This window comes from Cyprinodon variegatus, unplaced genomic scaffold (assembly GCF_000732505.1).
Source record: "Cyprinodon variegatus isolate N-32 unplaced genomic scaffold, C_variegatus-1.0 Scaffold79, whole genome shotgun sequence".
NCBI lineage: Eukaryota > Metazoa > Chordata > Actinopteri > Cyprinodontiformes > Cyprinodontidae > Cyprinodon > Cyprinodon variegatus.
The window spans coordinates 344,556-359,984 of NW_015150532.1; positions in this window are offsets into that span (position 1 = coordinate 344,556).

Here is a 15,429-nt window from a genome sequence, read left to right on the forward strand (position 1 = left end):
TATTTCATGCAGATATTATTTTATGTCTTAGGCTCAATAAAGCAGGTTAAGAACCGACATTCTTTCACCAAGTTCATGTAAAATTGTACTTTAAATAATAAGTCATATGAAGGTTTTAACACATCTGAACCCTGAAATCTAATTGGAAATGTAATAAATATTGATGAACCTTTAAACAAATACCCGAAAAAAATTAAAATAACAAAATCAGAGAAATAGTTCTGGCAGAAATTAACTGTTGCATTCTTTTAAATAAAACATCATACATTCTAAAAATAAAAAATAAAAAATCCTGTAAAGCAAGGTTTATTTATTATCTACCTCTAAATGTATTTGTTGTTTTTGTTTTGTTCTATGAGGAAGGATGAGTGCGGAGGGGAAAGTTGTGTTTCTTCATCTACTATTTGTAATGTGCAAAATTCTTTATTAAAAAGCTATGTCTAAATTTACCACAAGAAAAAACAACAGACAACAATGTGAACCAGTAAAATTGCCACATAATGTAGGTACACCTCAAGGCTAGGTGCAACAGCATACTCTGCAAGATGAGAATGTGTGCTTATGGCAAGGGGGGGTTCATGGTTAAAATAAAGCTACGCTCTCTCCCACCCACGCATCCACTTTGTCTCCAAGAAGCTAACTGTCTGTCTGGGCCTCTGAGCCCCTCACCACAAAAAGCACACCCACTGATCACCGCAGCTATTCTCGGAGAGCCACCTGCCATTCCCTCCGTCTGTCTACTTTCACTCTGCTGTCAGAGGTGATTCATTCAGGAGTGTTGGACGCATTCAACTTTTTATGACCTGCACTACCAACATATTTATCATAATTTCTACAGACTAAATTTGCCAATGGCTTATTTGTTACCAAACTAATGCCTAAAACTTGTTAAATCATTACTTATAGTCATTTTCATTTCCAAGCAACCTTTTATAAGGTTAATCAAACTAAAAGTAAGGCTCAGCCAGCTCCCTATTTTCCCAAGACATAACCAGAAACCTCAATATCAGTTAAGATGGCATACGTGTTTGAGCTAGAAGGAGAACTGCACAGCCTGTTGCTCCAAGCACCGTGGTGCACTGTTGGGATCTTGTGTTCAGGCTTATTAGAAATGTGTTTTATTCCATACTATTTTTTCTATACAGACTAAGAGATTCCTATTAATCTCATCTTACAAGAGCCCCTTCTTCAACGTATTTGTTGTGTCCCTTAAAAGAATTTTGGAAAACTGAAAACTGGAAATATGTCTTTCTTTTGATGGAAACTTTTTCTTTTCACTCTTACAAGAACTCTCAGTTTCTACAACCTGCACTGAGCATCTCTGCAGCTCCTTAAAGCTGAAGTATGTAAGTTTTTAAAAATCCCTTTTTTGTCATATTGGCTAAAACTGTCCCTATGCCCAGACAGCAGTACGTGTGATATGTAACCTGTGAAAAAAACTGCTTCAATTGGTCCCGCATACTGCCTGTATTTCAATCTGGAAAGAATAATTCGGGACGAGTCAAAACAACCAATCACAGCCAGAGGAGCGTCTGATGGAGTGTCAATCACAGCTCACACACGCTCAGACAAACTCTACTGGACAAACAGCTTGCATAAATATTTCTTTCAAAAGATAATTGCATGTTTTTTTTTTCAATAGGCATTAGGGTTGTCACGATACTAAACTTTTCAACTCGATACCGATACTAAGGAAAATATTCAATACTCGATACCATTTTCGATACCACAAGGATAAAAACAAAGACTCTAAAATTCTACAGAAATATTTTCATTAATAAATAAAATACAATAAATAAATAAAATAAAGGTTGTATGCACAATATTAGGCAAGCTTGATAAAAAAACTTATAAAAATAAAATTAAGTGTTCCTTCCTTGGCTATGCTTTGCACACATAACCATGACGCTAGCCAAACCGGTTAAGAAACAAAAATAATTCTCAGCAGCTGCACCTCTTACAAAAAAAAAGTCTGAAACTGAAAAGTGCACAGAATTATTCAATAACACACTGTTCTGCATTGTTCTCTATTCTGCACTTTATCGATACTTTTAAAAACGAGTATTGTATCCGGATACAACATTTCAGTGTCAATACTTTTTTGAGTATCGATACTTTTGACAACCCTAATAGGCATATACCATGACTATGCCTCTAAGATTTCCATTAAAGCCTCCAAGTTAATTACTAAAAACAGCAATAAAAACCATCTATCATTCACCTGAAGTTATGAACTAGTTTGTGCAGGTCAATGAAGACTGGACCTGTAGTCAGACCAACACACGGTCAATCAAATAGTCAATCAACCTGCGTCTTTGCTCTATGGGAGGAAGCCAAAGTAGCCACAGGAAAACAACAAACACGAAAGGTGGGACTTAACCTTGAGATCTCCTTGGTGTAAATCAGCAATTCTAACCAAAATCCACCATGTAGCCTTGTTTGGAAAACCCAAGCTTTAATAACAGTCATCTCATCAGTCTTATTCTCAAGAGGGAGCATCACACTGGAATTACCTACCACCTTTAATTCCACGCAGAGCTTTATCCAGCTCTCTCTCTCTATTTATATATATATATATATATATATATATATATATATATATATATATATATATATATATATATATATAAATACCATATGGTAATGCAGGAGGATGGCCTTTTTTGCAAAGGTTACATTTAAATAGGGTTACAGTTCAAATTAGTGGTGTGCCGATCAATCGGCCACCTACAGTACCATAATCAGTGGATTTTTATGAAAAAGTGTTTGATTGCTGATCATCATCTTTTATTACCGATCAGAAAAACTGGTTATCTGTATCTCCTGATTCACTGCCTCCAGGGGCTCCGCCTGCAACCTATCTCCCTTTTTCCTTCATACTGCACAGCACGGCAGCGAATCCTAAGCACTGTCAAGTGGAACTTCATTGCTTTGAGAGTAATGTGAAGTTTGCATCTAGCAATGGAAAAATTTAGAGGTGAGCACTTTAAAATGCATCAAAACACCAAATACAATGTGACATTTAAAAACAAGCACTTTACGGAGTATGAGGAGTTATCGAGGCATACTGCAGGAAATAAAGGACAGCAAAAAAAACAGTGCACAGATAGAAAAGTACTCAGAGAGTGCAGACCTCCTCCAAGCAACAAATGTTGTCCCGTATTGTGACTTACAGATATAGTTGAAACTCGCACATGATCTGGATCATGACCAAATGTTGACAAATTTTTCCTTAGCATGAGGAGCTACTTTGGTAACTATTTCCTTAAAATCCTTTATATGTTTCTAAATAAGGGACAGTGTGTGTCTGCCACCTGTGGTGTTTAGAGTTGTCCAAATGTGAGTCCACTCACCATAATTAGGTCAACTTCTAGACAATTTAACTTCTTGGTGATAGATGTAGGGATAGAAATAGCTCCTGATGTGATATGGTAATATTTAATATCTAGTTAATACAGTATTTTCATATTACCTGTGTACACTTGCAAATAACTATATGATCACTACATCATCTTCTTGGTCTTTGGTGTGGCAGTGCGCCCCAGCACTTGGATATTGGTAAAGAACACAAACTTTAGAACAAAGCAACAAAAAGAAAACAGCAACATTCCTGCTGTTCTCTGAAAATCTTTCTTTTTTTTATCTATTGGAAGTGCTACAGTCCCTCAGGTACGTCTCTATAGGTAACATGGAGGCAGAAAAACACAGAAAGGATAGCAAACAAAGGCTGATAAAGTTTTACTTACACAAAGAAATGCACATGGTTAAGCACTGGGTGACGTAAACATATGCCTGACCCCACTTAACACACACAAAACATTGATAGCCCTCTGATATGTTGATATAGCAATGTGTCTTATGAGTCATACCTGAAATATTTGAGCCGCAGGAATCTTTCCCTCTTTCAGCATCTGTTAGGACAGAATGGTGCTTGGTCACATTAAGAGAGAGCCTCAGTCTGCTGAGGTGAGCTAAACCTGAGGGTCCATGGCTCCTAAAGGTCAGTGCACCATCGTTGGTTCCTTTGCATCCATTGATGAACACAAATCCAAGAGTTTCTGTTGGTGGAATTGCCTAAAAAAAAAAAGCACAGATGATAAGTTTATAAAGTTGGCTTCTGTAGACTGATTTAGCAGGAGGAACAGAATGACATAGATCATTATTTCAGCTTGTCTGTTTTATGTGTTATAGACCTAAAACCAGAAAAAGAGCTAGACTAGAAATCTAGGTTTTATAATTGAATCAAATAAAAAAGGGTAAATGCTCCATTTAAACATCCCATCGTTTTCACTCTGCCTCACCATCACTCAGTGGCGGATCTAGACCAAATGTACCAGGGGGGCCAGGAGGGGGCCAGCGTGTTTTCATGGGGGCACAGAAAAGCATGAAATAAAAAACAGGGCAAGGGATTCAAAAACATTAAGAGAGCTGCATGGGGTGAAATTTCAATTCAATTAGATTTAATTAAAATTCTATGTCTTATTAGGTCAATATACATTCTGAATTCAGGAATTTTACATATTTTTGACTTAATTCAATTTAAAATTACAGTTTTCTATAAAATCTGAATTAGAACTAAAAAAGCTGATAAATTCAGCTGTAAAAATTTAAAAGTTCTTTGTTTTTTTTTTGTTTTGAAAAAAAAAACATTTGGCAGATTAAAACTGGGATGCTATCTCAATACCGCTGAAGCTATCGCCTTACTGTTTTTTTTAATAATTTGTATAGAACAGGATTTGTAAAGAAAAAACATCAAATAGATCCAGAGGATCTATCAGTAACAATGTCTGTTCCAGCACAGATTATCATAGAATTTATTTTAGTATTATGTTTTCAGTACAGGGGCCATAACATGATCTGGCCCCCGTTGGCCCCTGTCTAGAACCGCCCATGCTATCACTGTATCACACCCAAACAACAACAGACGATGGAAATAAGCTTTGATTGGATAAAATATGATGAATATCATAGATGGAGGGAAAGTCAGCCGGGATTTGGGATTAAATAAATTAAATTTAATCAATTAATAGAGTTTTTTTATTTATGAAGATTCAATTTTTTGAAAATTGTATTTGTTTTCCCCACCAATGCACTTCCTGGACTTCCATAGTTCAGGCTGACATCAGTTCATCACCTTCTGTCCTTGGATGTCCACTCATAACTTATAAACTAGCGCACTGTGTAATTCCACTAACACTGGAAAAACAATCTAGAAATAAGAAGATAATTCTTAAATTAAGAGTACATCTGCTAAATTTGAGTTGGTAAATGAGATGAGTCTGCCAATGGAATGAGCATTTTTACTCTTAAAATAAGATAATTAGATAATATGCACTTGAAATAAGACAATGCAATTGTGTTTTCTTATTTTAAATGTAAATTATCTTGTTCTATTGGCAAAATGTCTCTTTTTCCTCCTCAATCCAAGAACAAATGGACTTATTTTAAGAAAGAAATGACTTATCTAGATTTAGATTTTTTTTCAGTGAGGGAGCCTTTAGTTGGTTACAATTTTTATTGTAAAACAAGATAATTTCTTTCCAAGGTGTGTTTCACAGCTTAGGGGTCATTCCCTTTAAATTCAGATCCCGTCCCAGAGAGGATGACTAAAATAAAAGCTATTTTTTCAAAGTAATGTATACCACTGCTAATTTTTATTATAAAACTTAAAAAATAAATACAATGATTAAAGGAATCTAGTAGAGAAAACAATCTGAGATTAAATATTTAAGCCATAATGCCCAGCCCTAGCTCTGATATACCTCAATAAACCTCTGTTTAACCTCAATAAACAGAGACTTTGTTCCATTTTTCATTTTTTTCTGTTTGCCAAGAGCTTCCATAGAAACATGGTTAACTTAGCATTCTGCGGTTGTTTTTGTTACAAATAATGCTAATAAAGCCTATAGTTACTTCTCTTATTTAAACATTGAAATATATTTTCACTCTGCTTAAATCATCTCATGAGCCTGACCAGAGAATGCGCATTCATTAAACCAAAAACTACTACATAGGGGATTCCCAGAAAATATTAACCAAAAAATATTGGATTATATCGGCCATCATCTAAAATCTCTAATATTGGCATGCTGATAGTAAGACGCTGCTTCTTTTTAAAGTTTCTCTGACTTATTGGTTGATTTTACAGGAGTTAGTTGCTTACATACATTTTGTTGTTGACTAATGTTCTCTGTTTTAGTAAGATAACCTGATAAAGCCTTTTCTAACATTCTACAATACAAAATAAGTTATAAAACTGCATGATTCATGCTGATATTGTACTGGGTGCAATAAAAGCTGGAAATGAAAAAGTTGTATCAGGACACCTAAAATAACAGGCAGCTGCTACTTAAAGAATAAGAAACATTTTGTGAAGTTGGTAGCTCTAAAATGTTTCATAAAATCTATTATAAAAAATTAAGCTGATTTGCGTTACTTTATTCTAGTTAGTCTATACTTTTTTTAAAGTACTTGCTGAGGGAAAATGCAAGTAACAGACTGAGACGAATACACCTACGTAAACAATCTCATATCCACGATGTGACCCTGCATGAGTAAAATCGGAGACCAAATCCCAAAAAAAACAACTAAGAATGTCAGTCTGTCCAACTGATTGATGAGCCACAGTTATGTTTGGACCGGAAACAACTTCAAGTAAAGTGACTTTGACATTATGCCCACTCAGGTCTGAGTGCTGGGACCAAAATGCCTGAGAGGCCCTCTGCAGGAAAACACAGACTGAATGAAACACACTGGTTTCCCTCAGACACACGAGGACGCAGTCCACCCACCACCAAGTAATGGAGCTGACTGGAACCCTCAGTGCTAGAGGAGAAGCCCCCTACAAGGAGAAACACCAAGCTATTATCCCCCCCCCCTCGTCCAATATGCTTGATAAATGAATCCTTTGTCTCCTTTGTTTGGGAGAGAATGGACCACGAATGCAATTGTTAGTACTAAAATGGACGTTGACACATACTTTACAGTCAGGAAGCTTTTAAGTGATGAATAGCCACTTTGCTGTCAAATATTTATTGACATACACAAGTCATTTAAACAACATTTTGTTCTATTGAACACAGCTGTAGACACGGAGGAGAACCATCCAATGGCTGCAGGTTTTAGACTTTTATTACTGCTGCAGCAAACGGGAGGAGGTTTATGCTTCATCTCTTTACAGGCACATAACACCCTGTCCTATTAGAGAGTGAGAAACACTAAAAATAATACACACATAGACAGAAACAAAAATGGCCACTTAAAAACAATTCAAATGCACCATAAAGATAAGCATCATCCACTGTGAGGGACGTCAAAGTCACTCCTTTATCTTCTGATCAGATACTGAAGGATTTTAACTGTTTCCCAAGATAAATGCATTGTCATTTCTTAATCTGTAAAACTAGTGTTGCGCCGATGCCATTTTTTGGCCCCAATAGCAGATGCCTGGCTTTGCAGTATTGGCCGATACCATCTGGGTATCGTCATACCTACTTGGATTTAAAATAATATCCATCACGGCTTTGTCAAGCTGCTGCCTACCTTTGTGTAGCAGGGAAAAAAAAGACTAATACAAAGTGAATCAAATAGAACTTTTTATTGCCTAACTGGAATGGGTAACAATAGTTAAATAAAATTTTGGCTCTGAAAATGGTATCGGTGCCCTATTTGTTGGTATTTGCCGATACAGATACCATCATTTCAGTGCTGGATCAGGGCCCTGCCCAATACTGGTATCGGTGCAACACTACTTTAAACAACTCATAAAATAAGCTGTTGAATTTATAAAAAAAAAAAAAAAGTTTAGGGTCATAAATGATTAATCTTATTAATTACATTTCATCTCTTTTCTGTTTTGCCAACACATGGTGGACTATAAAATATTAAATTGAGAAAATTTTTATTAAAATGAACCGACATTGATCTGTATTATTTGGTAAATAAGATTCAGGCAACCATTTAATTTTTTTGCCATTTAAAATTAAGTCGGATGAAAGGTTACTCTATTTAATCCAACGTTAGGCTGAGAGAGTTAAAGATTTTAGGCAGATGACAGGAGAGCTGCATGCTGTTTCACTTTTTCCCTTTTCTACACATGATGACGGATGTTTGTGTAATGTTTGCTAAGCTAACCACTGGTTTAAGATGCAGTTTAAAATGCCACCTTTAATTATTTTGTCCTTGTGTAAACAGTCTCACACACACAGGGTGTGATGTCACGTCTACCACTAAAAACAAAACAACTGCTTGAAACAGGTAAGACTTTTAACTGCTCTTACATTTTATTTAAACCTCATCTTCACAGAAAAAAGACTGATGTTAGAAACAGTAATGAAGAAAGGGATGATGTCATGATACCAGGGAAATTTCAGTAGCACAATAAAAAGCAACCTGTGGAAACGTCACTGTTTCCAAATGTTGCTCATTCAGGTCGTTCACACAGACTCTGTTATCTGTGCGTTTTTCTTTCTGTCGCAAATAGAATCCCTTCTAGTCAATGCAGTAATCCTCACTGGATATAGCAGCATGACAGAGAGCCTTACATTATCGCTCTTCAGAGATACAAATGGGGTTTATTGATTTTGACAGATACATTTCTAAAAACGGGATGAAGACCTGAAAAAAAGAAAAGAATAAAGCAGAACAAATACATTTCCAAATAAACTCCCTTTAGGCAGGCCTCATCCTCCAACATCGGTTTCTGAATGCAATGATCTACCTCTGAAAGAATAGTCAAGTACAACTAAAAACTGTGAAAAGCACTCTCAGAAGAACTGAGGCTGTTTTAGATTTCTCTATACAATCACTGGCCACTTTTTAAGGTTCATCTTTTGTCTTTAGAACTGCCTTATCCTTCCATTTTGGCTGGAAATAAACCAAACACCTTCTTTCCCCACATCCTTCTGTATTAGCATACTACTATAAATTTCTCATTAGAAATTATATATTGGGAAAAAAAAAAAAAACAGGATCTGACTTTGCAAGTCAAAATCTCATCACTTTATTGTAGTTTGCACTTGGTTGACAAGTGTTTATTTTATATTTCCTGTGTACATGTTTTAAAATATAATGAATACTGTAGCTTGATTGGACGGCTTGCAGCGGAATTTCCCATCTTTTCAAATCCAAAACTTGGAGGTATGATTCCTCAGAGAGTTTGGTCCATATTGAAACAATAGCAACTAGCAGATGTTGCAGATTTGTCAGCTGCACATAAATGATGCAAATCTCCTTTTTCACCATACCCCAGAGGTGCTCTATTAGATTGCGATCTGGTGACTGTGGAGGCCATTTAAATACAGTAAAAGCTTGTAATATTCAAGAAACTAGTCTGAGATGATTCATGTTTCATGACATGGAGCGTTATGCTGCTGGAAGTGGACATCAGAAGCTGGGTATACTGTGATCATATAGGAATGGTCAGCAACAATACTCAGGTACGCTGTAGCGTTGACACACAGCTCAGTTGATAGAAAAAAATATCCCCCATACCCCGACACCACCACCAGCCTGAACCGTTGATACAAGGCAGGATGATCCATGCTTTCATGTTGTTGACGCCAAATTCTGAACCTACCATCTGAATGTTGCTCATCAGAGCAGGCAATGTTTTTCCAATCCTCTATTTTCCAATTTCAGTGCATCTGTGACATCTGCAGTTTCCTGTTCTTACCTTATCTACTGCTGCTAGGTTCAGCGTGTTAAAGTGTTCAGAGATGCTCTTCTGCATACCTCTATTGTAACTAGGGAACCAGTTTAGCCATTTCCCTTTGACCTTTGGTATCAACAAGGAATTTGCAGCCACAGAAACGCTGCTCATTGAATATTTTCTCAGTTTTTGGAAGATTCTCAGTAAATCTCTGAAATACTCCAACCAGCCTGTCCTGCGCCAACAACCATGCCACATTCAAAGTCACTTAAATCACCTTTGTTTTCCATTCCGATGCTCAGTTTGAACAGTGGCCGAACGTCTTGGTCATGTTTACAGACCTAAATGCATTGAGTTCCTGGCATGTGAGCATATTTAATGGGAGAAAAAAAAAAATGCAGGCCTAGTTTAGGTTAACCTCTTACACCCTAAGGGGTATAAATAAATTTCTGCCTGACAAAAACACACAAAAGTAAATCACTTATAGCCTCACAGCTATTAGATTTAAGAAGAAACTTTTGGTACGTCTGTAAAGGTAAGATGTCATAGAATGGTTTTCTGGTGTCAGCACCATTGTACCTTTGACCCTGCCTGAACTATTAGGGACAAAATACAAAATATTTTGCATTTTTTGAACCTCGCCAAAATTTTCTTTGAAATAAACATTGCAAAACACTACCAAAATATTATTTATAGCACAAAAAAGTAGTACAGACTTTCAAATCTAAATGTTGTGTAAAAATATACCAAATTTGGACTCAATCAGATGAATCATATTTATTTTAGAATGGTATTAGTGAGAAATTTCTTAGGCGGAGAGGCCATTTTGGCACATTTATCCAAAAATGTCACCAAACTGTGCCAAATGTGTTTTTTTACATCAATACTGGGGGTTTGTTAAAATTACAAGGTCATGTGGCAGCTGGACCCACCGGTGGGTCCGTAGGGTTCTAGGGGTTAAGAAACTATAACTCTGTATACATGTGAAAAAGTGGTCTCCCGTAATTATACATAGTTGGTCATTTTTGGAAGTATCAAGGTACAGCTTGCTCAAAACTTATACAAAAACGTACCCATAACTTACGCCAGCGTTTTTGCCAGATTTTTCGTATGTCAGGCATACGCTGGCTAAATCGTCAAAGTGTGAGAGGGGCTTAAAGGGTGTCTTTAGTCACCACCACAATGCAGAGTAGGCATTTTGTAACTTTACTGCTTTTCAGCTTTGCTTTTGTTACATAAATACAGCTGAGGTGAATTGCAAATTATTTAAATAAATCTCATCTTTAGAGAGAATTTGCTATCCTTTTAAACTCTGAGGAAACTTCCAGCTCCAAGTTTCTAATAACCACTTCGATTTTTCTAATTACATGCCTGGAATTGCTCCATCAGCCGTTAAAGTAGGTCTGAGTCATCGAGGGTTCGTAAATGTTCTCTCTCCATGCAGGAAGGTGGCCTAACACCGCCGCTGAACGACTTCCTGTTAGGAAACTTGCAACGGAACAAATCAACTGACCGTTTGCCTCTGAATGTATCGGACATCTTCCTATCAGCTGTCCAATCATTAATATTTGCTCTGTTTATAGATCATCAAGTAACAAAAATATGGGAATTATATTCACAGCATCAGCATGATTTGATGACATAAAATAGAGCAGCTTATATTGTAAGATGCCTGAAACTTTAAAATCCAGGCTAAAAAAAAATGATCTGAATGGTAAATGGCCTGTACTTATATGGAACCCTCCGTTCGAAAGGAAAGACCTTCATCCAACACTACTCTCGCCCACCTAAAGTTGCACCCCTTCCTTTATTTCTGGGAAGGAAAAGAGCACAGAATTCAAATTAAACGTCAGCTATTTGCAAGCCTGAACACACCTTTTGGTCAGATGCAATCAAAGCTTGTCTATTTGCTGCAGCCTGCAGGATGAGTTCATGGAAACCTAATGTCGATATTAAATACTCAGCAAATAAACAGCAAGTTATTCCAAACTATGAAAAATCCATTCTATCAGAATTTGAATCTGAACCCTTAGGAAAATTATTTTTTCCCCTTTTTTTTTTTATATCTGAATATGGACATAGCTAAAGAAAAGCTGCATGGCTGACTATTCTTTTCTCTAAATGAAGGCCATGTTGCATTTATGTCTCATGACTGTCAGCCTCGTCCCACAAGTTAAGTAATTCAAGCTACATCCGGCATGTAATGAAATTAAGACTCATCTCCTGACTTCAGATTGTAGCTCAACTCATATTCTTCCTTGCAGAATTGTTTCCCCCACCACCAAATTCTCTACATCAATGCTCAGCTTTAGTAAAGCTAGAGCAGCAGGAAAGTAGGAATAACTGATCTTTTAGGGGTCAGCATGCACGTAGGGGTGGGAGTAATGCATGGGGGCTCTAGCTGCATTACTTCACTGACAGGGCCAAAACAAATTTTATTTATGATTTGGAACAGAAAGCGCAACCGCTCCTGCTGAAGAAAAGCATCCAATCAGCATGATGCATCCACCACCGTGTTTCATTGTTGGCACGCTGATGTTCAAATATAATACTATATACTATACCTTGCAGTCAATTTGTAACAATGCATACAACTTAAAAAAAAAAAAGAAATTGAATGGTTGTTTTAGAAAATATGAACTCAGGACGAGTTGAAAAAAAAATATCCTTCCAGTTTACAACTATGCACAACTTTTCAATTGAAATGCATTTAAACAACCTGCAAAAGTGTTTAGAATAGCTATATAAACACCCTTTATGACAGTTTTCAGTTAGTGGTTGTTTACAGTCTGTACCCTCAAATTAAACTGTAAGAACAGCCATTTTTGATGTTTGATTTTTTATTTCTAATATGTTGCATTTTAATTATGTTTTTGTCAAACTGGGTCGTCCCTGTTTTTTTTTTTTTTTTTTTTTTTTTTTTTTCATATCTATACAGGTGTAAGCCTGTAATCGATTTATGATTACCTTAATCCAAAAGGGAAATTAAATATTGTAGCAATGCATTATTACTGGATTTCCCAGCAGATTAACCACATAAAGACCATTAGGTTCAAATTGGCTGCAGAGGAAGTTGCAGCAAAGCGCGGCTGAGTGTAACAAACCTGCAGCTGACAGCAGCTTTCACCCTCTGCCTCCAACAGCCGCTGTCATGTCAGCAAACATATATCTTTCGTTTTTAAAAGGAAAAAAAAAATCATTTTGACGTGAAACTTCGTCTTAAGGGGTTAAATGTCTCCTACCTGTCAATTTAGGCTGCGGACCCTTCTGTCACTTTCTGTTTCTCTGATTTAATTCCCAAACGAAGCAGCAGGTAGAGAGAAAAAGTTTAAACATTCCTAATAAAGCTTTACGTTTCTACACAGATTCGTTAATAAAGCTCAGTAAAATGACCTGCCGCGTTCACCAGCGCGAGTTTGAATCCTCTGCCTTCTGGCTTCGCCTCTAAGCAAGCTTTAAACCGCACAAAGATCTTTTATAAACATTCAAGGAGATGCGTCACTCCAAATTGAAAAACAAACCTGCTCCATTTTTAGGTTTATCATTCATCTCTATTGTTGAAATCAGGACTAGCTCTTGGTTTAATTGGAGCACATGAATGAATTCAATTCAATTTCAATTCAGTTTATTTATATAGCACCAATTCACAACACATGTAATCTCAAGGCACTTTACAGTTCACCAGATCATACAGTCAAATTGATTCAAAGTTTTCCATCCAAGAACAACCAGTTGATTGCATCTACTGTGGACTGCAATCCCTCTCATTAAGCATGCTTGTAGCGACAGTGGAGAGGAAAAACTCCCTTTTAACAGGAAGAAACCGCCAGCAGAACCAGGCTCAGTGTGAGCGGCCATCTGCCGAGGGGTTCAAGGAGACTCATTGATGACGGGTTGTGAATTTGCGCTATATAAATAAACTGAATTGAAATGAATTCTGTTGTTGACTCTCACTGGCTTGGATGGCTGAGGTTAGAGGAAAAAAGGAAGAATGGGAAATGTTTTTATTCAGCAAAAAGGGAAGCATAGTGCAGTAAGGAAGTACATAAAACAGCATCACGTTCTTTAACCTATATGATCACCCAAGCTCCGACAAATCAGTGATGGGTCTCCCAAAAGTGTATTCTTATCTCTGTAGTTCAACCCACTTAAAAATGTGTTCACTTGTGAGAAAGCAGAATTAAATGTTAGTGCCCCAATTTGTGTGCACAAAAAAAAAAAACCCTCAGCTTTTCCAATACTTACATTAACAGTTCAAAAACAAATATAGTATGCATAAAATAACATTTAATGGATAGGAAGGTGGATATTAAAAAAGGTATTATGAAGCTGTCAAATAATAAAGGATTCGTTTTTGTTTTTTTTGTTGTTTTTTTTTTGGGGGGGGGGGGTTGTTATTATTTGGTTTGTCTTCTCTTTTTTGCTAGAAAGTAATAGGCCTATTGTACAACAAATAAAAAACATTGTAAAAAAAATTTCCTAGTTGGCCTTTACTGTATTAAATTTTAAAATATTAAAGAAAATAAAAATTGTACATTGTTATTTATGTTTTTCTTTATAAAAAAAAAAACAAAATGTAAAACGCTTCAACTAAGTTATCTGTCCAATGCATAAATCAATAAAACTTGAGCACATTTGCTTCATTAAAAGTAACGAAGTGAAGACTCTTTAGTTTTTTAGATCTCGGATCCCCATCCGCTCAGCCCACTCTTAAAGCAGCATGCTACCTTTGAAAAAAGTGAAAACAGGTCATATTCTGACTAAAAAAGATAGAGCAGGTCGTTTTCAGGTTTCTCTGGATGTAAATACATTATTTTCTGCCATTTTTACAGAGAACAACTGGATTATATCCTTTTGTGAGGTTCCTGTTTTCCAGTGTTTCCCCTCTTTCAGAATAAATTATATAAAAAACCTGAACAGCTTCAGGTTAGGTAAACAATCATCATCTTTAGACTAAAATTTGTAAATTGCATAAAAACCTGATCTAGATTACAGAACCGTCCTTTCTCAATATAGTGTCTCCCTCACCTGGTCAAATGTTGTTACTACAGCTTTCCTCTGAGAATGGGAAACAGATACAAAGAGAGCAATTACTGGATTTTGCTATTCAAAAATAAGAAGTAATCTATATCTTGTATTAAATGCGTATTATTAAATATATTACTCAGATATGAATAGGAGGTGGACCACCTGCAGTTTATTGGCCAACATTTTGACACGGTCAAACTGCAAACTAAAATATAGGTTTTCTTGTAGCTATAAGCTCAACACCTAAATTCAAAGGGGGACACATTCAAGGTCTGTCCTAAAAAAAAAAAATAAATTCTAGCCTTTGTATTTAATGCTTGGGTCGATAGTCCTGTAGAAATATTGCAGCGGTTCTTCTTAGATATGGCTCTCCAAACTGGGGCCCTTGTCCTGCCTGTGCAACTCTGGTCAGGGCCGTTGACCAACATGTGCAACTTCAGCCTGGGGCCCTTGTCCTGCCTGTGCAACTCCGGTCTGGGGCCCTTGTCCAACATGTGCAACTCCAGCCTGGGGCTCTTGCCCCGCCTGTGCAACTCCAACCTGGGGCCCTTGTCCTGCCTGTGCAACTCCGGTCTGGGGCCCTTGTCCTGCCTGTGCAACTCCAACCTGGGGCCCTTGTCCTGCCTGTGCAACTCCGGTCTGGGGCCCTTGTCCAACATGTGCAACTCCAGCCTGGGGCTCTTGCCCCGCCTGTGCAACTCCAACCTGGGGCCCTTGTCCTGCCTGTGCAACTCCGGTCTGGGGCCCTTGTC